Genomic DNA, 21,957 nt, shown 5'->3' with positions numbered 1-21,957 from the left:
TAAATGGATGTCTGTTTGTTAATATGTTTTCTTTCTTCTACTTTTAAAATAAATTTTAAAGAAACCAGAAGCACACAGGATTAGTTAGAACAACTGACATTGTTACAGTGCTGTTTGTTCATGTATTTGTCTCCTCTGGTGATAAACTTTTCCATAACAGAGATTGTATCTAGTTGTCTTTGTAATCTCATTTTCCTAGTGATAAAAGAGTATATATATGTATGCATATGACATATCATATCAGTGTGTATATGTTATAGAATAGCCTTTTGAAGCCCTTATAGTCAAAGCTAGCCTTATTAGAATAGTTATATTAAAACTGGCATTAATTGTAGTGGAGATATTGGAATATAATATTTTGGAGATATATATTGAAATATATATCATTATGTTCAAAGAGTTTTGCTCATCACAATGAGATCTTCTAAGTTTATTTTGTCCTAGCCTCAAGAAATTTGCATCTTTGAGGCATGACCCTATGCCCAGAAGGGAGACTCCATATCTTAAACTAGGAAATGTACATTCTGTGGGCCAGCTTTGGATTAAACTGGTGCAGAGGACCAGGTGCTTTGGGACAGCTGCTCCTTGCGGTGGGGATGGCTGCAGGCTACTTCTTGCCCTGATCTCCAGCTCTGACTTTTCACAGCAGGAGCTTGATTGATAAGAGTGAGGAAACCAGTTTTGAGAGGAGGAAAAGTTACTTTTCATTAATTTTCAGTTTTAGTGATACTATATTCAAATATGTGCAGAAGTTGGAGGTAAGCATGTCACGGGAGCAAAGAGGTAGCTGGAGATACCCACTGAGAGATCTCACAGGGCGAGGCCTGAGGAAAGCTTTCTGAGGTCATCTGAAGGTGTTCGAAGCCATTCTTTCCGACACCAGTTCCTTGGGAGTGTGCATGTTTTGCTGTTTAGCTAGCACACAGTATCACATAGCCCAGTTAGGACAGAGCTTGTTTTGATTTCACAAATAAATTGGGGCTTGAGGATACATCGGCAGGAAGATGGACAGCAGACCTATATCTCCAGAGATGGCTGAAGCCTCAGCAGAGCTGTCCGCCAGCCTGCTTTTGTGCCCAGCGGTTTGTCTGCAGTGGATGTCGGCTCCTGGGAAGGAGCCGGCTGTGCATTGTGAGCTTGTGTGCATTTGTGGGCAGAAACCATGCTTTTCTATTTGGGAGTTAAGGAAAGGCAACGTGGGTGCCAACAACATACTGGAACAAAGATGGTAAAAGGGACGAAGGGAAAAAATTACAAATAGAAGGGCAGCAAGACCAGGGCAAGATTTTGTGGAAATAGGGAGCTGGGAGGGAAAGAAGGAAGCTGGAGGAAGAGACGCAAAGGTGCTGAGGGAGAAGGGTCTGTGAAGAAAAACAAAGACATAAGGTGGAAAAGTTGGGCGCAGTGTGGAAAATGAGAAAGACCATCTTCCCACGGGCCATGTTGTGGTCAGTGACAGACCACATGCATGATGGTCATTCCAGCTGCTCTTGCTGTTGTAGACATCTCGGTTTGTGAAGGTAGCACCATGGCAAAAGCCTCTACTGATGCATCCCCCCCTGCCCCCATCACTGGTGTAGACGGCAATTACAGAAAGTGCTTTGTTGCTGTGTTCGGGATAGGGACAAGGACAAAACCCAACAAACAAACAAAAAACCACAGGCAGATGGAACAGGCACAAGTTCCCCTGTGGCAAGGGATAGGTCCAAATTTGCAAAATGGTTAAATTCCAGGTATTTGGCTTACTTGCCCTTAGCCTTTGGGACTTGTTATTTTCCCATTTCTGTTGCTTTTCACATTGAGTTTGTCTTCTGTTTTGGTTTATGTGGTAAAGCTGACTGAAGCTCACTGTTCAAAATAACATTTTTCCCCCAGGGGGCAAGATTTTGTGTTTTTTTTATCTTATATAAAACCGTAGTTCTGGTGAAGTAATCTAGTTGGCTCCTAAATCAGTAGCGAAGTTTAAGATGAGAACATCTGTCCAAAATTATATTGTAAACTGAAGATGCTCCAGAGATCTGTGTTAGAAATAGAATGCTGAGCCTGGAGAGTGACATTGTACAGGAGTCTACGGAATCCTGTAGGTCTGGTTGCAGCCCTAGGTAGCTCTGTGACCTCCTCAGCCACCATTTGGTGGGATGCTGAAGTAGGGCCCCTTCCTTTTTTACTTTGCTCTTGGGAGGACAAATTGGTTTGCATCTTGTAAAAGGCAATTTTGATAAGCATGTCCCAACATTCTCCAAAAATGAAGTCTGTCATTCAACAATTCTTTGGTATAACTTTATTAAAAAACAAATGTATGTATTAGTGAGTGGTGTGTTCATTCTGTGATGAGATGGTTACAGGACCTATAGGCACAAAAGGTTACTTTTGCTTGTTCCACAATTAGTACTTCATTGCCATTCTACCTTTCTTTTTCTCTCCTCCTTCCTTGCTTAAAGTAACTGAGGACTCTTTTGTAAATCATTCAATCCTACTGGAGCTCTCTTTCCTCATTTGGATGAGGAGTTTTAATTAAAGGCATTGCTTCTCATAATATTATCTGTGCAGACAACCTATGTGAGAAGTGTTTCATATGCTCATCTGAAATGCAGATTCTTGGCCCTGATACATCACAATACTCTATGATGGAGAGATTCTCTTTTTTTTTTTTCTACAGAGGAGGAAAGTGAGGCTTCCAGAGACTTCATTATACACTTTAGCAAAGGTAGAGTTAAAATTTGAATCCAGTTCTACTTATTTGAAATCGGAAGCTATTCTATGACCCTTAAGTGCCAGGGAAACAGGTATGTAGACAGATACAGATTCTCTCCTTTGGGAATTTACATACTAGCAGGAAGATCCTATGATAATTTCTGTCACTTGCACTAAATTGTGTGTGGCTCTTTTGGTGAAAAGATTTTTGTAAGTTCTTAATTTACCTAGAATTACTAGAAGATCTAATTTTGATTTTTTGAGTTATTAAAAGAGATACTCTATTCTAAAATATTTAATAATCTTTACTCAGTGAAAATGCTGCATTTTTACTTCTAAGTTTTGGGAACTCTGTAGTAGGGATGTGTGTGGCTTCACTTGGGAGGGTGGGACAGTGCTTCTGCAAACTGGAACAGAAGGGCTGGTGCTTGTTCTGTGGGCTGTGAATACTCAAGTCAGCTCTGCCATCCACTGTTGCATAGAAGTCCTGACCTGTGATGTTTATATCTTTATTACCCTCCAGAATGATTTTCTAGCGGTTGGGAAAAATGAATCTTTGAAAAGTATTATCTAATGAAATCTATTGATTTTATTTTTTATTTTAAATCTTAAAAAACTAACATAACAACAATGAAGGCAAAATCAAAACAACACAAAAACAACAAAAATGATACATGACCTCAAAACACAATGATGGAATTAGCAATGGTTGCTACATTACATACTGTTATCTTCAACCAAGTTGCTCAATTCACCAGGCGTAAGAATGTAAGATTGATCAAACAGTCAAAGACAGTAACAAGTAATAAAAAAACATTAGAAATGATGCAGAGCTTCACCATACAAGATGGCAGAGTTAAACAGTGGTTCTTATACTGCATATTGTTGTTTTCAGATTAATCATTCTGGTTACCAGATTCAAGCATGCAAAATTGGTCAAGAAAAAAGAAAAATTTAAGCATTGACTTTTCCTTTCAATAAACCATGGACATCAGCAATAAGAAATGTATTTATTGAGCACCTTTTATGTGCCTGACCCTGTACAATCATGGACTATCCAGTGAGTAAAGTCCCCAGTGGCCTAGGTCTGCATTTATTCAAATCACTATGTTAATGGCTCATTTTTAAACCCTTCCCACTCATTTTATTAAGCTTCACACTAAATGTAGTTAATTAAGAAAATGATCAATTGAAATGAGACTGTAGATAACCTGGCTCGCTGGAAGCATGGCCATGTGTGCACCATTCTGAAATTAAATCATTGTCTACAGCCATACCACCCTGAATGTGCCCGACCTCATCTGAAATTAAGTCATTTTCAAAGAGGACTTACAATACGTGAAGTCCTTATGTTAGAACTACGAACGTATTATTATCATTGTTATTTTGTAAGTGGAGCTAGAGAATATGGTTGCTTTGAAAATCCTGGCATTCTGTTTACAGGCTCTTTCATTATGTTTGGTCTTCAGTGGTATGGGCTGCTTTGGTTAGTGGTGATAATAGCAGAGAACTGTGTGGTCTTTATGGGACAGAAGAAGAAATGGAACTGATTAAAAATAGTACATACACAGAAAAGAGGAATAGTGAAGAAGCAGCAAGACATTCTTCAAATAATTACACTGTTGTGTAGGATGTTTGGAAGCTTCATTAAAAATTAACAGATTGATCTTGATGCATCTCATTTAATGTTGCTGGGAGGCTGCCCAGGGCCTTGGGACTCAGGTTAACGGGATCAGGTAGTTATCTCCACCAAGTGGCAGTGATTTAGCCTTTTAAAACCACCTTCCTTTCTGTTGATTACTCAGCGAAGCAAAGTCAGAGAGACCGAGGACCCTAATAAAAGCCCTGATAGTACTTTTCACAGACTTTTAATTTATTGACTGCACATAGAAGATACAATTTGCCACAATTTGCTACTAAATCTGAAATTTGGTTCACACTGAGACTATAAATGCTTTTGTTGAACACCAGCTACATCTACGTACATTTAATTAGATGAGGGCAGAGTCAAGATTCTGGATCTTTGCGAACTATATGAATTCACTGTCATTGCCTGGAAATAGCAAGGCGAGGAAGCAGGTCTGCTCCTGTGGCGCAGTTGGAGGCTGAGCTGAGAGCCCCGGCTTTGTCTCATTCATTTCTACGTGGAAGGCACTGAGTGGCCTTCTCACTAATATTTGTTACTTCACCTCGGCAGGTGGAGCAGCCTCCTCTGAATGTTTGTGTCTTGATGAGTTTTTCATGTGCATAGGACACTGAACTTCTCTCTTTCTTTTTTTATGCATGTGTCATTTCTTCCCATGGAAAACAGTGAGGACCAAGAATTAGAACGGGCCTAAAACACTCTGATTCAGTCCGTGCCTTTCAGAGGTTGTTCCTATAAACTCATTTTAGGGTCAAGGCTATACAATTTGCCTAATGACATAGAACTAGGGCATGGAAGATAATTGTACAAAGTACCTTCCCGTTGGTCATCATTTTCCTTTATCCTTAAGCACTGATCCAAGTCTCCTTCTTATCCACTTATTTACCACACACATACACATACACACACACACACACACACACACTGCATCTTTTCCCCATTGTTCATTTTTAATTGAAGGGCTAATTCAGTGGTACTTGTGAAGTAATATTCTAGCTGAGTCCTTAAAAGACTGAAATTCTATAGCATTTTTAATTAATGCATCAATTCCTCATATATTATTAATATTTGTTTTCTGTTGTGTTTATGAATTTTTCTAAAGATGCACTTACATTCATTCACTTTATTTTTTATAGAAATGGTCCTTGCTAGTCACATTTCTTAAACTTTCATTGATTTTTATATAATTAAAATGACAGGTCTATTCAGAATTCTCAGATCCAAGACAACAACCAAAAGATAATGTAAAGATTAGGTGAGTGGTAAGGGGACCAGAGATGAGTACTGTGACTCTAAGTACCCAGTATAATAAGTGCACAGTACCCAGCACTTAATCGCATCGCTTGATTACAGAAGATTAGCTAGGAGAGCAATAAGAACATTTTTGCAGGGTTTGTACTATACAGTCTATTTTGAATCTTTACTGTAACTGTAAGGGCTGGGCATTACTGAGCACATTTATACAAATGCAAAACAATCTCTGCTAAGCAGCGTGTCCGAAGCCACAACCCTAGCAAGTAGCAGATTAGGAAACAAAAAAAAGCCTCCTAAACTCTCTCCAAAGACTGCTTTTGACCATCAGGATATGTCAAAATAATGGGTTGTGACTATCTAAAACTTCAAAGACATCTATACCTACAGAAAGAATGTAGATGTTGCAAATGAAATCTCCATATTAACTGATCACTAATTTTCCCTACTTAATAGGAGAAGTTCCTTTTATAGGAATACACAAGAAAAGCTTTATTGAAGGACCTTGGGGGGAAAAAGCAGAGATTTTTTGGATTCTGTATAAAGGAGGCTAAGTACACCAATTGTCTGTTCTTGATTTAAACTATTTACTAGAAACTTGACCATTTCAGCAGTGAGTGATGTCAGCTTAATATATCTTCAGGATTTAGCTTGAGTTCAGTCAGCCTGCAGAATTCTAAGCTAGGAGCATGGAGAGTTTGTGACAGACATTTGTTTTCTTGTGGTTCTTTGTACCGTAACTTCACTCTGTTTAGTTTAAGTTCTTTAGTTTTGATGACAGCTTTGATGTTTAGAGATAATAATTAGGGTAATTAGAAATGTTTGAAGGTTTTATTGGTGATTCAGAAATTGATATGAACTGTGAAATAAACTGAGATGAACTTGATTTTACATGTGTCCATTTTTCTTCATTTCTCCCATCTTTAGGGATTAGAGGTTTTTAAGATTAAAGTAAAAAAATTAACTTTGACTTTATGAAATAAATTCTAGCATAAGTCAATAATTCATTTTGGCCTCCCAAGTGCTCTTGAAAATAATTGCCTCAAATTTCTAATCAGACACAGATCAGCCAGCTCAAATGCTTTTCATTCTCTTCAATGACTACAATATAATCTTGGTTTAATAACTCTTTGGAATCTTCTAGACTAAAAGGAATGCTCCTGCCTTAAATGAATTGCCACTGAATTCCTTAGGAAACCCTTATCATTACCCTACTTACCTCACACCTTCTGCGTATTTTTATGCATTCAGGAATTTCTGCTGTCGTTCTTGCTTCTGAATCATAATGCAGATCCTCTTCCTCTGTGATGTGTGCTTAACAATCGGCTGGCAGAGAAAATAAAAAGAAAACAATGTCCTGTCTTGATTGGTAGCATTTACTGATTTCCACGGGGTGAATATTTCATCCATGACTTATTCCAACCTACTAACCTGATGCCACTGGCTGCTAGATTGAGAAGAGAAGTGAATGAGGTCTCCTATGCTGGCTTCTGAAGAGCCCTACGTCAACTGTCCTGTCTTTTCACCAAATAGGTCATGCAGTCTCACGTTGGATGCTATTGACCAATGGGCATCGAAAATAATGCCAAGATTTCTCTGGCAGCCTTTCCTTGCTGAGTTTTCAAGTTATTGCTGCATCAACTCTTTAGCTTCCTATTTCAAATGTCCTGTTAAGTGAAATATTTCATTTCAGTGATTTTATCAAGATGTCTGCTAAACACATGAATGGTAATTGTTCTATTTCAGGTTTTCACTTTTTTGGTGTGAGCATGGGCATACCATGTTTTCCTAGAGTTTTCAAACTCTCAATCCTGTCTATTTAGCTTGCTTCTTCAACCTCCAGAGTCAGTAATGAAATCAACCTACACATCAGCCCTGGGGCTTTAACCCTTTCTTTAGTCTATGTGGCTCCCCCAGGTACTAACTGTTAATGGGACCGTGGTGAGTATTTGCTGCAACATCTCTGGGTTTTTGCAAGAGAAAACAAGTTATAAAAATGTGACCCAGCCCTGGTTTTATGCAAGGATTTCTTGATTGGACTGGATTCCAAATGCAAGTGAAATAATTCCAACGATTCTTAAGGACTGAATAAAATTAATGACATAATTACATTTCTCTTGAAAGTCTTCCATTTTTTTCTCTTATGTTCTGGAGCTCCTAATATGGAATTATATAACAATAGCAGAATGAAATACAGAGAAATAACCTCTGGCCTTTCTTCTTCAGGACAAGATTTCCAAACAGAAGATAAGTTTATTCTTCTTGGATAAGGCTTTAGTCTGTTCATAGCTGGTTCAAAGAAATGACGAGTCTGGTTAAGACAATGCAGAGAGCTCAAACTTTGATAATCTTTCTGCTTCAAACACATGGAAATGAGAGATAAAATGTAATAAAAGAACAAAATGCACTACTGGCTCAAACACTAGGTATTCTGAGGGTCTCAAAATGTTCCAGAAATGCGCAGGAGTGAGCAAAGCTAATGCTTCTATCATTTGCAAATGTCACCTTTCCAACAAGGCCTTCCAGAGACAGCCTCACCAACATGGCAGCCCCTCAGTTCTCTCATCCAGACCTGCACCCTCTCTCCTCCTGGCTTCATTTTTACCCTCAGCACTTTTTTCTAAGATACAACATATTTTACCTGTTTATCTTACTTTCTTTTTAGGGTGTCAGCCTCAGGAGGGCAAGGATTTATCTCACAAATTGTGTATTTTCTGAGGCTGGGATGTAGCTCAGTGGTAGAATATGTGTAGCAACTGTGTGACCCTGGGCTCAGTCCCCAAATAACAGAAAAAAAAGAGCACATGTGACATATTTAACAAAGTACTGACATGTAGTGAGCTTTCAATGTCTATTATAGTTGTTATCATTATTGCTGTTCCTATTAACAGGTAAATCTTGGTGCCGCCTGGTCTGATATTTCCCAGCTCAGTCCCTGTTTCTCTCTATGTCTTGTTCTTTTCTACTGCCTTTGCCTCCGAGTTTCCTGCTTTTTCTTTGTTTTTGTCTTTTTGAGACAGGGTCTCGCTATGCAGTTCAGGATGGCCTTGAGCTCACTTTGTAGCCCAGGCTGGTCTCAGACTCGCAATGATCCTCCTGCCTCAGCCTCCCAAGTGCTGGGATTACAGGTGTGTGCCACCACACCTGGCCCTGTTTTCTTTTTCATGATTCTTTCTTTTTATCCTGTCTGTGCAGTGGGAGGGCCTATGCTGTGTGCCTGGAGAGAAAAGCCGTGGCCAAAGCAGCCTCCACCCCGGTCTCTCAGTCCAGGCAGCTAAGAGGAGAGTGGGCAGCAGGGAGAGACAAGGCAGGATGGAGACCCCTTCTTCTGCCTCTCTCCACTTCATTTCGTGTCCTCTGTGCTACTGAGCTTTGATGAGAGCAGAGCCCAAGATCTTCCTCATTCATATCAGTCACACAGGTAGAGGACGATCATATTGATCTTATTTTTAAGGACACATTAGCTTCTTTTTCTTTCATTTATTACAATATAATTGACGAAGAAAAATTGTATGTCTTTAAGGATATGCAGCAAGATGTTTTGATACATAAATGCACTGCTGATGTAATTATTACAATCAAGCCAATTGAACTACTCATCATGTCATGTAGCTTCTATTGTGTGCATATGTATGTGTGTGAATGTGTGTGTGTGCATGTGCGTGTGTGTGTGTGTGTGTGCTGAGAACACATAAAATCTACTCTTTTAGCAAACTTCTTATATCCAGTAGGTTGTTGTCAATTACAGTTGCCCATGCTGTGGATTTGGAAGGACACATTATTGGTATTTATAAATGCAACCTGGGTTCGGAGGTGGAAATGAATAGAAATTTGGATCATGAAGAGATCTGATATAACTTAAAGCAAAGACATGTAGGAGGGGTGCAGAACTGCAGAGAATTGAGTTGAGCTCTGAAGCAATTTGTTTTCCCTGGTTGGAAATCTAGTGAGGACAACAAACACAGCACTCCATCACAAAGGGTCTCAGGAGAAACAAGAAATCTTGACAGTGGCTTAAGTGTTGATTTCCTTAAGCCTAGTCTATAGGTAAGCAGTAGAGGGTACAGATGGTTCTGTGAAATGATGAATTGCCTGCATTTGATGAGAAGGCAGTTGCCAACTTCTATTTTTTTTTAGAGAAGAATCTATTTATTGGGAAAGAAAGCGTTCATCTAAGAAATACAGAAGGGGTCTTGAGTGGGTTGCCCACTTTTTTGTTTTTTGAGACAGAGTCTTGCTATATAGTTCAGGCTAATTTTGAACTCACTATGTAGCCCAGGCTGGGCTTGAACCTGTGGTGATCCTCCTGCCTCTGCCTCCCGAGTGCTGGGATTATAGGGATGCACTACTACTCCTGTGCAGTTGCTAACTTCTGCTCCATGAAAATTAAGGGGAAGATGTTTCCAGTTCCTATGAACACTGTGCGAGATCTGCTTTGTTCTTTTACCAGCAAATACCAAAACTATTTTATGAGCCTCAAGGGATTTTATCTACCATAAATAACACATGAATTAAAGGAATTATCAGATTAAGAGCACCCAGGAAGCAAAAAATTATTAAAGCTAAATAGAAGATTTCATTCTAATTTGAATTGGAGATAAATGACCATGAAGTAGCTCACAGTGCTGTTCCCATTCATTTCTTGCTTTATCCACAGCTATTTCCCATATAGAGGTCTAAATCTGAGTGGTTAGCTTCAAAGTGATGCTAATTTTTCTCAGCCTTTGCGGGCAGGATGAGGATGAGGCAGGCGGGTCCTCTGGAACAGCAACAGAAAGTGATAATGTCAACCTGAATGAAAGAGAGTCCTTCCTGGTGACACATGTTGGTTTTCATCTTGCCTGATGGAGCTTCCACCTTGGCAGAGGCTCAAAATGCTGGGGAGCTATCTTTAGAGGGATGTGGGAAAAACTGATGAGGGGTCCGCATTGCTTAGGAGTCTCAACAGAATACCTATGTGTATCTGTAATTACATACGGGGTTTATTTGATTGGCTTCAGGCTCAGAGACCTGATAGTCCACAGTAGCCAGCCACATGCCGGAGAGTCTGAGCATCCAGTAGCTCTCAGCCCAAGGAGCTGGAAGCCTGAGAAAAAGGGTGGTCAAGGATGCAGCCCCAGCCTGAGGCTGAAATACTGGAATCTTCACAGAGAGTCATTGGTGTGAATCTGCTCTGAAGTGCCAAAGAAGCTGGTATCTGATGTCTATAGGTGCCCACAACAGCAAAAGACAAAACCACTCAAGCAGATTTGAGCTTGGTAGCCCAGGCCAACTTTATGCTTCTTCCTCTTTTCCTTCCATATGGGCTGCCAGCCACAATTAGGATCTCTCCCTTCCTCACCAAATTGGGCAGCCTACATGCCAGTCATCTCTGGAAACACTCCCATTAACACACCCAGACGTATGCTCCACTAATCTGCTGGGTGTTTCTCAATCCAATTAAATTGACAAGATTAATCATCACAGCGTCTCACAAAGCGAGACTATTGACCACCCTCTCATTGTGGGAATCCACATTTCAGAGCTGGGGAGAGTCTTGGAACATGCCCCAGTCTATTCCCACTGCTGCAGCCTTATGGAGCTAGTCCAGGATAGCCCTTGTGGGGCTAGACAGATCAGGCCCAAATCCTGGCCACTCTATTTGCCAGCAGTGTTAGCTTCTGGAACTCAAACTTTCTGAGCATCAGTTTCTTCAGCTGTAAAAGGGGAACCATGCTTGCTTTCGAGGTTGTCATAACAATGGACATTTGGTCTCTTCTGTGTCAGGTCTGGGCTAGATGGTGGGAATGTAACAGCATGCAGCACAACGCTCTTCTTGCCATCATAAAATTTAAAGGCCCTGTGAAAGGGTTTTAAAAATGATAGCTGTCTTATTATTCTAAAAAGTGAGGGTATTGCAAAACCAAGAAGTTAATAGCATACTTCGGGTTCCAGAGTGAGTGATGATAGGACTTTATGTGAAGACTAGAGAACATAAAATCAAGTTGTCACAGAAGCTAATGGTAGCATCAGAGTTGTGGTGATGAGGCTGGACTTTTACAGCCATTTGGAGACTCCACTTTTTGACCTGACATTGATGTAGCATGGGACCCCCATGATCGTAGAGTATTGCCAGGTCAGGCTTATATCAGGTCAATTGGAAAAATTCCAAAGCCATACTTAGTTCATTCTACATGGATTGTATTAGGCCCTTCTGGGTTTCTGAAACATCTGCACAAAGCTCAACAACATATGCAATGGAATTAGGCTTAAATGAGCACTGATTTGTATTGATCATAGAACTGGGATTGAGAAGAATGTCCATTTTGTACCGCAATAACTCCCTTCAAAAGGCTCATGTAAGAAATTTGTTTGAGAATTTAGTGCCAACCAAAATTTGCTTTCTCCTTTCTTACTTGAGAGCTTATGTGAATAATCATGTTTGCCCTTTTCGCCCAATTTACCAAAAGACTTGGACTCAAAATTTGTCTCCAGTTACAGGAAACGCATTAACCCTCGAGACAGGCATACACATCTCCTTGCTCATTTCCTTGGTTTTGTCATGTCACTCATTTCTATTATTTTATTGTCTGCATGTTCTTTTATCTGAGGTAATATACCAAATTAATAGGTTAAAAATTGCTTTGTCTTAAGGGCTGGGGATTTAGCTCAGCGGCAAAAGCGCCTGCCTGGCAAGCGCAAGGTCGTGAGTTCGGTTCCCGGTACCGGAGAAAAACAAAAACAAAACAAAACAAAAAAAAATTGCTTTGTCTTGTGGGCAAAGAGTGCTAGGATGGGGATAAATAGAGACACTGATGGAGATAATGGGGGAAACTGTGAATGAGTATGACTGTTGACAATTATTTTGTCATAAACTCTCTTACAAGGTACCTGTGGATTTTCTGGTGCTGCTGGTAGAATGAAGCCTGAAGACCTATGATCTCTTAGTTGATGACCTGGGTCTGATCTCAGAGTGAATGTCTTCCAGCCCTTTTCATTACTTTCTGTGTACCTTTAAGCATAGCAGATAAAGCATAACTGTTACAACTTTTTGGTCCAATATTTCCCATTTATCTAGATTTGCAAGTTAGTTTAGCCTTGACTTCGAGGACACCTGTAGTGATTACGAATTTGTTCTCTGTGACAAGAGCTACCTTTACCTCCGTTTTCTTTACCTTTGTGCACTAAGTTCACATCAGTTTTCTACAGAGCAGCATGTTTTCTGCAGAATGGGCTCATCTGTTCTTGTTCCTCATCACGACGGGAATGCAAAGAAAACTGTGGGACCCAGCCCTTCAATAGGAATGTATTTTGACTAAGTAGAGACACAAAAACAAAATAAAATAACCTGGATTTACCTGAGCTCTTCACATGGGAACACAAAACAGTGACAGTAAGAGCCATAGAACAGCTGAATTCTGGCCCAGTCCCACTGATGTTATTGTGGTAACCTCAGGTGTTTTCTAGTTGAAGGGGTTACACTGTGATGTGCTCACCGATGTTCACACTGGGGGTTCAACTGTTTGATTACTCCCTTTCTGTCTTCTGTGGCTCCTTTTGAGGATATTTTTCCTGGCTCTCTACCCACTTGGTCCTAGGGATGTAGCCATCATGGTACCCACTCCTCTGCTTCTGCTTCATGGCATTCTTGCTCCCTCTGACTGCTACACCTCATCACCAGGAGCAAGGCGGAAGTACTAATGTCTTCCCTTGTCTGCGGGCCTTCTTTCACTTGGCCTGCTCTGTTAACTACTTGGACGGATAAGGGACACTGCTGGTTACACCCCAGACCTGGGCTCCTATCCACATCACAAGGTTGCCCATGAGAGATTAAATTTCCTAGTCTACCCTGGGGCGAGGAAGCCTTGGAACTAAGTTCTCTCTAATGGAATTTGGGTTAAATGCTCGATCACTTAGTTAACAAGGCAGTGTGCCCTGCACATGACCTCGTCCCCTTTCCCTGGAGGACTCTGAGCACACTGATGAGGATAGTGTTCTCAGTGTGTGTTCTGCCAACACCTGGAGAGTGCCAAGGCCCTTTCAGGGAGTTTGGGGAATGAGATATTTTCATAGCAACAGCAGGATGCGATTTGCTGTTTTCGCTGTGTTGCAAATGCACAATGATGCAGAAGCGGTGTCGGGTAAAACCGCTGGTGCCTCCGCATGAATTACGGTGGTGACAACAGTTTATGCATCATGATGGTGCCCCTGCAACAAAGTAAAGCAAAACAAAACAAAACAAAATGCCAGTTGCAGTGAAGAATGTCCTTGAAGAAGCACCATAAATTATCCATTTAATCCAATCATTGCTGCTGAGTCCACTTTAAAAATATCCCGTGTAATGAAACATGGAAAATTTATGAGTATTTCTGATGTATATAGAAGTATGCTGTCTCCGGGAAATGCACTATGGGGTTAAGCTGTGAGTTACCTATTTGCGTGCAACATCATCTTTACTTGGAAGAAAGATCAGCTATGTTCATTCAGACATTTTGCATACATTTCCTTGGAAAAAATTGAAAATGATTGTAGCTTCAAGGAGGAAAGCTGATATTTGTTACTAATGGTAGAATTTGAGTTTTCTAGTGGTAATTTGAATTTTGGAAAATACATACCTATTTCCACAAACTGGGAAACATCCCCAATATTTATAAATACTTTGGTGAGTTTAGTGGTGATCTTAATAAAGGTGATTTTCTAATACTGTGGAATGCAGTGTCTCAATATTTGGAAGTTTTGCACAGTTTGGCAAGCCAGTACCTTCTCAGAAATATGAGCATGTGATGTTATGAAATCATTCGTGGGTAAGAGATTTATTGGAAGTTTAAAATAAACTTTATTTGATAAATTTTGACAAAGGTATTTATTTGTATAATCATTACCATGCCAGTGGATTTTAATTTAACAGAGGATGAAAGGGTTACTAATATGATTTCAGATTCCACATGGTGATTAATCTTTAATAAATTGCCATGTAAGTTTTGATGTAGTGTCAAAGAACAATATCATTCATTATTATCTGAAAGGATGTGCTTTTCCTTTTCTTAATGTGTATGAAGTTAGATTCTGCACATACTTTAAGTAAAGCAACTTACTACACTAATAATGATAGTGATATATATGCATCTTTTAATTTTTTTTTTTTTGGTGGTACTGGAGATTAAATCTAGGATCTTTGCACTAAGCTACACCCTTGACCCACCTTCCTGCTTACTCTCTCTCTCTTTCTCCTTCTCTCTCTAGTGTGCTCTCTTTCTCTTCCTCTCTCCTCTTTCTTTCTTGCCAGAGCTCTTGCTAAATCATTAAGTTTCCAAGTCTGGGTTCAAATTTGTGATCTTCTTGCAACATTCTCCTAGAATTCTAGAATTATAGACATGCTACTGCAGTGGACTTAAGTGAAATATTAAAGAGATTTGCAGAAATATCATGTAACGCAAACTATTATGCTACCGTTTTAGAAGGTACATTTAGTTTTTGTAAAATAAGTTATGTATGTTAGCAATGGATTTATCACGACTTAAAAGATCAAACTAAAATTTATCATGAAAGGATATTGAACTTTTGGAGCTGGGCATGGTGGTGTATGTCTATAATCCCAGCACTCTGGGAGCCTAAGGGAGGAGGATCAAGAGTTTAAACCTAGCCTGGGCAATTTAGTGACTTACTGATATCCTGTCCCAAAGTAGTAAAAGATCTGGGGATGTAGTTGAGTGCAAATGCCCTGGTTAAATCCCTAGTGCCACACACACACACACACAAAGAATATTAAATTTTGTCAAATACTTTTTTTTCTGTGTATATTTATACTCATTTTTTTTTAATTTTAGAGAGGAAAAAGATAAATATAACAATAAAATTGAGTTTCAAAACAGGATAATATATTTTTTTATTCTTAATTCTGTTCACACAGTGTATCATGTTTATTGATTTGCATACAATGAACTTTTCTTATATCCCAAGGACCAGTCCCACCTGATGGTGGTGGATCATCCTTTTATTTATTTATTTATTTATTTATTTATTTTAAAGAAAATAGTACAAAAAAAGAACAATAGCAAAATACAAACAAAACAATGCAAAGGCATTAAAAATGATACTGGGCTTTGAACCAAATGATAGGGATGAACAGTGGTTGTTATATTACCTATTGCTATCTTCAAAGAAGATGCTCAGATTACCAGATGTAAAAATAGAAGGCTGATCAAATCACTAAAGGGAATAAGAAAACAATAATTTAAAGAACATTAGAGACTACATAGTGTTACTGAATTCAGGTTTTGAGTATTTTGTAAAGGGTTTTTACAGCTATGTCATGAGAGTAATGGGCTATAGTTATGTTGTAGTATCTTTGTCTGGTTTTGATATGAAGTCATCAGAGGAATTTGGAAACATTGCCTGCTCCTTAATTTTTTTTCTGAAGAGCTTAAGAAAGACTGAGATTAATTTTTCTTTAAATGTTTTGTAAAATTTACTAGTGAAGTCATTTGGTCCTGAGCTTTTCTTTGTTAGGGGTTTTTGACTACTATTTCAATTTTTCTTGCTTTTATTGGTCTACTGAGTGTTCCATTTCTTCATAATTTGGTTTTGTTAGATTTTGCGCTTATTTGAATTTGTTCATTTCTGTTATATTTTCTAATTGTTTGGCATATATTTATTCATAGTACTCTCTTAAATCCTTTATACTGCTAGGCTATAACTTGTAGTGTCTCCTCTAGCATTTATACTTTTATTTATTTAATTTTTATTTCTTATTCTAGCTATCATTTCAAAACAAACTCTTAGTTTCACTTGTCTTTTAAGTGCTTTTATAATCTCCATTTCATTTATTTCTGCTCTAATCTTTACTATTTCCTCCTTTGTACTAATTTTGGCCTTAATTTCTTCTCCTTTACTTCTTGAAGTATAAAGTTATGTTGTTTAAGGTTTTTCTTTTTCCTTAATTCAAGAATTTATTAGTATAAACTTTTCTCCTAGAACTGTTTTAGTTACATGCCATAAATTTTGGTGTGTTATAGTTTCATTTTTAAAAATCTCAATATACTTCTCCATTTCTCTTTTGATTTCTTTGTTCCATTGATGATTTAGAGGAATATTGTTTAATTTCCACATATTTGTGGGCAGTTCCAATTTTATTCTGTTATTCTAGTTTCATGTCAAGTAATGCCACTGTTAGCATTATCTTTCTGAAGATGTGTTTATTTTTCACAGAATAAGTTACAACTAAGTAATGTCATCAAGATGGTGGATTTGGACTTTTCAGAGATGGTCCTCTCATAGGAACATCAACTTAAATAACTATCCATACACACGAATACCTTCACGAGAGCTGAGAAGCCAGATGAGAAATTACTACCAGGAAACACACATTGCTAGGTACATACACACCCTCACAAGTCCTAATTATTCTAGGGAGAGGAATCTGATCTTTTCTCAGTTTCCCTTTATCCTAATCATGTTTGATTAAAACAGCTTTATCACTTTCTTATTTAAAATATCATGACATTTTAAATAATCTATCCCTTTTTTCTAAGATAAAGTCTAAGTTCTAATCTGAACATTTAAAGCTCTTCACAATTTGGCCTTATACTGGTACTTAGTAAAAACTAAGCTCACAAAGAAGGAAAGGAGGCAGAAGTACGTATTTTTCCATCAGGTACCAAGACCAGTTTCTTGAAAGCACATTTTATTTTCTTGTCCTTAGTTATATTTATCTGCAACCTCACAACTCTAATTAAACTCAGCTCTCTATCTGCCCAGAGCCGACATCTAACAACTGAGCATCCTTAGAGAAAATCAAGCAGTTGTCCTTTCATTCTTTAAAACTGTAACCACCAGATCCCAAAGGGATACTCACCTTCCAGTCCGTCTAGCCTCTGTCATGTATTCATTTTCCTACTGACTGAGATGACACCGTTTATTCCTCTTCTAGCATCCTCAGGAAATAACTTGGTTTCATAATTTACTTTTAAAAGAATAGCTAAGACTGACCTGTGTTTGGTTACACACACTCTACCCTCTCTCCTTTGGTAGCGGTAAATTTGCCCTGGGTTCTCAGTCCAGATGTTACCTTCATCACTTCCGAGAAGCCTTCTTTGACCACAACAGCCAAAGCAGCTTCTGTGTCAGTTTGCTAGGGTGGCCATAGCAAAGCCCCATGGCCTGGAATCTACAAAAAGGAAACGCACCGTTTCACAATCCTGGAGGCCAGAAATTTGAGATCAAGGTCTTATCAAGTTTGGGCTCTTCTGAGCCTGCTCTTTTTGTCACGTACATGACCATTTTCCCTGTGTCTGCACTTGGTGTTCTCTGTGTATTTTTATCCACATTTCCTCTCGCAGAAGGGTACCAGTCAGGCTGGATTAGGGCCCACACTAATCTTATTCTTGTTATTTACCTCTTTGAAGATTCTCTCTTATCCTTTTACTTCATTAATTACTTCTTTAAAGGTTTTATCTCCAAATACAATCATATCCTGAAGTTTTGAGGGTTGGGATTTCAACATATCAGTTTGAGGAGTCACGATTTAGCTCATAGTTTTCTTCAGTAATTATCCCCCTGTATCATTTTTTTCCTTAGCACTTATCACTGCTCCAATTTTAGTTATTTTTGCTATTTGTTTAGGTGTATGTCTCCCCACAGCTCTTCGTGTTTAGAGCTGTGTCCAGCATAAATTAGGAGTTCAATGAATGTTCAATAAATGAAAAGGTAGAGAAGAGGGACTTAAAATGGCAAATATTTTGTTTTTTGACTGATGAGGTTTTGTTCTCTCTTTTGCATTTTTGCTTTCAGTTCTTCTACATTTAATGCTCTTGTTTAACCCTTCAAGTACTTCATGGCTTATACCAAACTATGACTTTTTCTGGAAATCTTTTCAGAGTCCATGGCCTAGACTGACTTTTTCAGTCACTGAATCTCCTATAGAAGATATTGTTTCAATTATTTTGGCATATCATACCTTTCCTTTCTGGTGCCCCTTAATTGCTTTGCGTCTTCATATATTGTTGGTGTATAGTCAGTTTCTGTCTGGGGTGACAGGTCCTGAGAACAAGGTGCCATGAGTGAAAAGAAAAACAAGACAAAGTTATGGGATCAGGGGTCTGCAGCCTCTAGAACTGAAGTCTGGACTGCAATCTTCCTCAGCCTTTCATTGGGATACAAACAAAAAGCAGCAACAGGGCAAACGGGAGGAATCATAAACAGGATTAATGAGGACAATACAGCTTAATTATCACAAGAATGAGACTTGACTTAGTGAGCCATCAGTTGTCATTCCTCCAGGCATATCTCAGCAAAGCATCTAATGTTGTCCCAGCGGCTTTCCATAGGGACACAGGTCCTGCTATGGTTTCCTTTTACACTAATGCTTTTGCTAGTCTTCCTCCAGAATCAAACAATCATATGCCTTGATCAGGCTCAAAGTCCCAAATAGGTAATACATTGAAAGGTGAACTATAGAATGTCCTTCTCCACAATATATGTGCTCTGTCTTCTCAGGGTCACAGCGATGTTCCCAAGTGTGTCAACCATCATGTATTCTTCTTGCTTCTGGGTAGACTATAGAGTCGCATGTTAATAATGAAGTTGACTTGAGTAGGCTTGGGTACAATTTCTATTCATGTAGCAACAAAACAGACAAGGAACCATTTGTGCAGTTGGCAGCTCTGTATGTGGTGTGATTTCTGAGGCATTAAGAAAAATCTTCTGCTCTGCCTACACATTTCTGGCCAATTCTTCCCTCTACATTTGTTCATAGATGTTTAAAGTTCCTTTTATGGCAAGTTTCTGAGAGATTGTTAGGTTGAAAAATAGAGCAAGGTATTTTAAATGCAAATATCTTTCAGGGAGGGAAAGCAGTGAGCTACATTCACATTTCCTGACTGATAACTTGTCTGTTTCACAAAACAGACTCAATGAATTATGGGAAGGTACTAGATGCCCAAGGTGGGGAAAAATATGTGGAAAAAGGGATATGAGGACCTTATTCACAAGGTAGCTGTCAGCCCTGACCTGGACCAGCAGCCTGGAGAATAAGAATACATTTCCTTTCTTTAGAATCAAAGCTGAGCCTCTGCTTTAGGGTACCATGACTCAATTCATATGAGCAGTGTGACTGTAAAATTACTTCTTTGTGTCTGTGAACTCTCATCCGTAAAATGGGGTTACTTTCAGGTTTATTATGATTATAAATTAGTTTTAAATAAATATTTACAGCTATCATAGGGCTCTTTCTCAGTTTGAAGCATCCTCATTGTAAGGGTAAATGTATTCTTTTAGGAGTGGTGTAGGTAGTGGAGATTAGGCTGCTTATATTTAAAGGATGATCAGCCCTCCCCTATAGGCTTTTTTGTTAAAGCAATGGTATGAAACATTTTGGAGAAGAGAAGCTGCTTTTTATTTTCCAGAATTTTTGAAGTTGTACCCCAAAGGAAGATGTGGGTATTAAAGAGCTCTCTGAGAAGTAGGGATGGGTGTGGGAGTGGTGGTGCTAATGTCTGAGAGTGACGCTACCTTGGAGAGATATTGAACGAACTGGTTTTTTTCATTACTGGGAATTTTATCAAGTTATAAATGAGGCTTACCCCAAAACAAAAGTAGGTCTAAGTTTAATCCCAATTTTGAGCAGACTGGAGCCCAGTGAATTGGCTTGGATGAAAGTTTCACAGATGAATTTTTAAGCCAAGTGCACTTTTGATGACTTTATAATGCCTGCCCCACACACTACAGAAATGACTTGAATTGCCAAACCCCAAAGAATGTTGTATAAATCCCTGTGGGAGCTCTCAGAGGTAGATTTGACCTCTAATGTGGGGTAGGAATGACCTTATAAATACTTGAGGAATATAATGTTTATATTGTACCAATGTTTTGATAGGCCCTACCCACTGTGAGTCCAATTTTATGCTCTAAAGACACATACCACTTCCTGCCAGCAACCAAAACAGCTTTGAAGTGAGGGGTATAATGACTCATGGTCATGTAACATTCCTGTTAGACCCATATCAGCATATTTATTATTAGATTGTTACCCAACCGCCCACAGAATCCTGGGAGGTAAAATAAGATTAATGTTGAAGCATTTAGCTACACCCGTTTCTCTTTTATTAAAAGCAAACTTTTCAAATGACCATTGTTGGTGGTTCATTTTTGCTTTTAATGAGGGACAGAGTAAAGAATACACATCAAGTTGGTTACAATCCTTGGAGTCAAGCCATATTCTGGAAATATTTTGTTGGAGACCACATTTAACTCAGCAAAGAAATCATATATCATGAATCAGCACATGACCAAGCTTACACAAGTATCAGGCAGGAAGGAGCTGTAATGCATACCACATCACATAATGAGGCACCAGAGGATGTCCTATAAAATGTCCATCAGCTACTTCAAGGTGAACAAAGGATTGACTCACATGTAAAACTGGTAGTTTAGGTTTAATAAAGCAATCAGATTCACATATCTCACTCACAATAGCATGAAGTATCCACATATACAATGTCTGGAGTATTTATTGGATTAAGGAAGCAGAGATTCCATGCCACCCACAGGGCGAAAAACTGACACACAGTGAGAATCCATCACCTGTGCATTGATTAATATTATTGAGTTTGTGAAAGTGTAAAAGTGATTTAGTAGTCTCCAAAGTAGTTTCTTGCTTTTTGGAGTACCAAAGACATTCATTCATTTAATAAATTTTTAGAATATCCAGTCCAAGCACTAATTCTAATCCTTACTAGTTGACTGAACTTTGGTAGTCAGTGAAATTTACTGTCTCAATTTCCTCATGTGAAAATTAGGAAAACAAAAGTACATACTACCTAAAGCTGTTGTGATGATCAAATAAATGAATACATATGAAATGCCTAGAAGAGTCTGAAACACTACAGAACTCTAACTTATCATTTTTGGTGCAGGAAGCATAATGATTATGTTGCTGTATACCAAATTACCGTAAAACTTGGTAGCTTGAAATAACAAAGGTTTATTACTTTATAGATTATGCAGGCCAGAAATCTGAACATGGCTTAGATGGGTCCTCTGCTTCACAGGCTGCAACCAAGGTGTGCCCCGGTCTGTAGTAACCTCAAGGCTCACCCAGGGAGAATTTTTCTAAACTCATACACGGTTGTTGGCAGTGTTTGCTTGTTGGTGGCTTCTGGCCAGTGGCTGCTCTTAGTTACTTACCATGTGAGTCTGTCCAACACGGCAGCTTCCTCTTTGCTACTGAAGAAGTCAATAAAGCTGGCGAGCAGGAGACAAGCCACAGTATTTTACAACCTAATTATAGAAGTAACCTTCCTTCCTTCCTTCCTTCCTCCTTCCTTCCTCCTTCCTTCCTTTTTCCTTCCTTCCTTCCTTCCTTCCTTCCTTCCTTCCTTCCTTCCTTCCTT

At 38.9% G+C, this 21,957-nt stretch overlaps 2 long non-coding RNA genes across 5 annotated transcripts in view; one reads left to right on the top strand and one right to left on the bottom strand.

Annotated features, from left to right (window-relative positions):
• LOC106147805 overlaps positions 1-7,125 on the bottom strand; it is a 23,492-nt gene extending 16,367 nt beyond the window's left edge. The window contains exons 1-2 of the long non-coding RNA XR_001232780.1: positions 7,022-7,125; positions 6,810-6,916 (exon numbers count right to left, since the gene is read on the bottom strand). This is a non-coding gene — a long non-coding RNA (uncharacterized LOC106147805). The remainder of the gene's footprint in view (positions 1-6,809; positions 6,917-7,021) is intronic.
• The window catches only part of LOC106147804, a 98,497-nt gene that overhangs the window by 28,417 nt on the left and 48,123 nt on the right, over positions 1-21,957 (top strand). The gene's annotated exons all lie outside the window — the stretch shown is intronic.

Source organism: Chinchilla lanigera, unplaced genomic scaffold (genome assembly GCF_000276665.1).
Source record: "Chinchilla lanigera isolate Chin_1 unplaced genomic scaffold, ChiLan1.0 scaffold00009, whole genome shotgun sequence".
In the NCBI taxonomy this organism is placed as follows: domain Eukaryota; kingdom Metazoa; phylum Chordata; class Mammalia; order Rodentia; family Chinchillidae; genus Chinchilla; species Chinchilla lanigera.
Note: the sequence above shows the minus strand (reverse complement) of the source record. Positions and strands in the feature narration are given on the sequence as shown.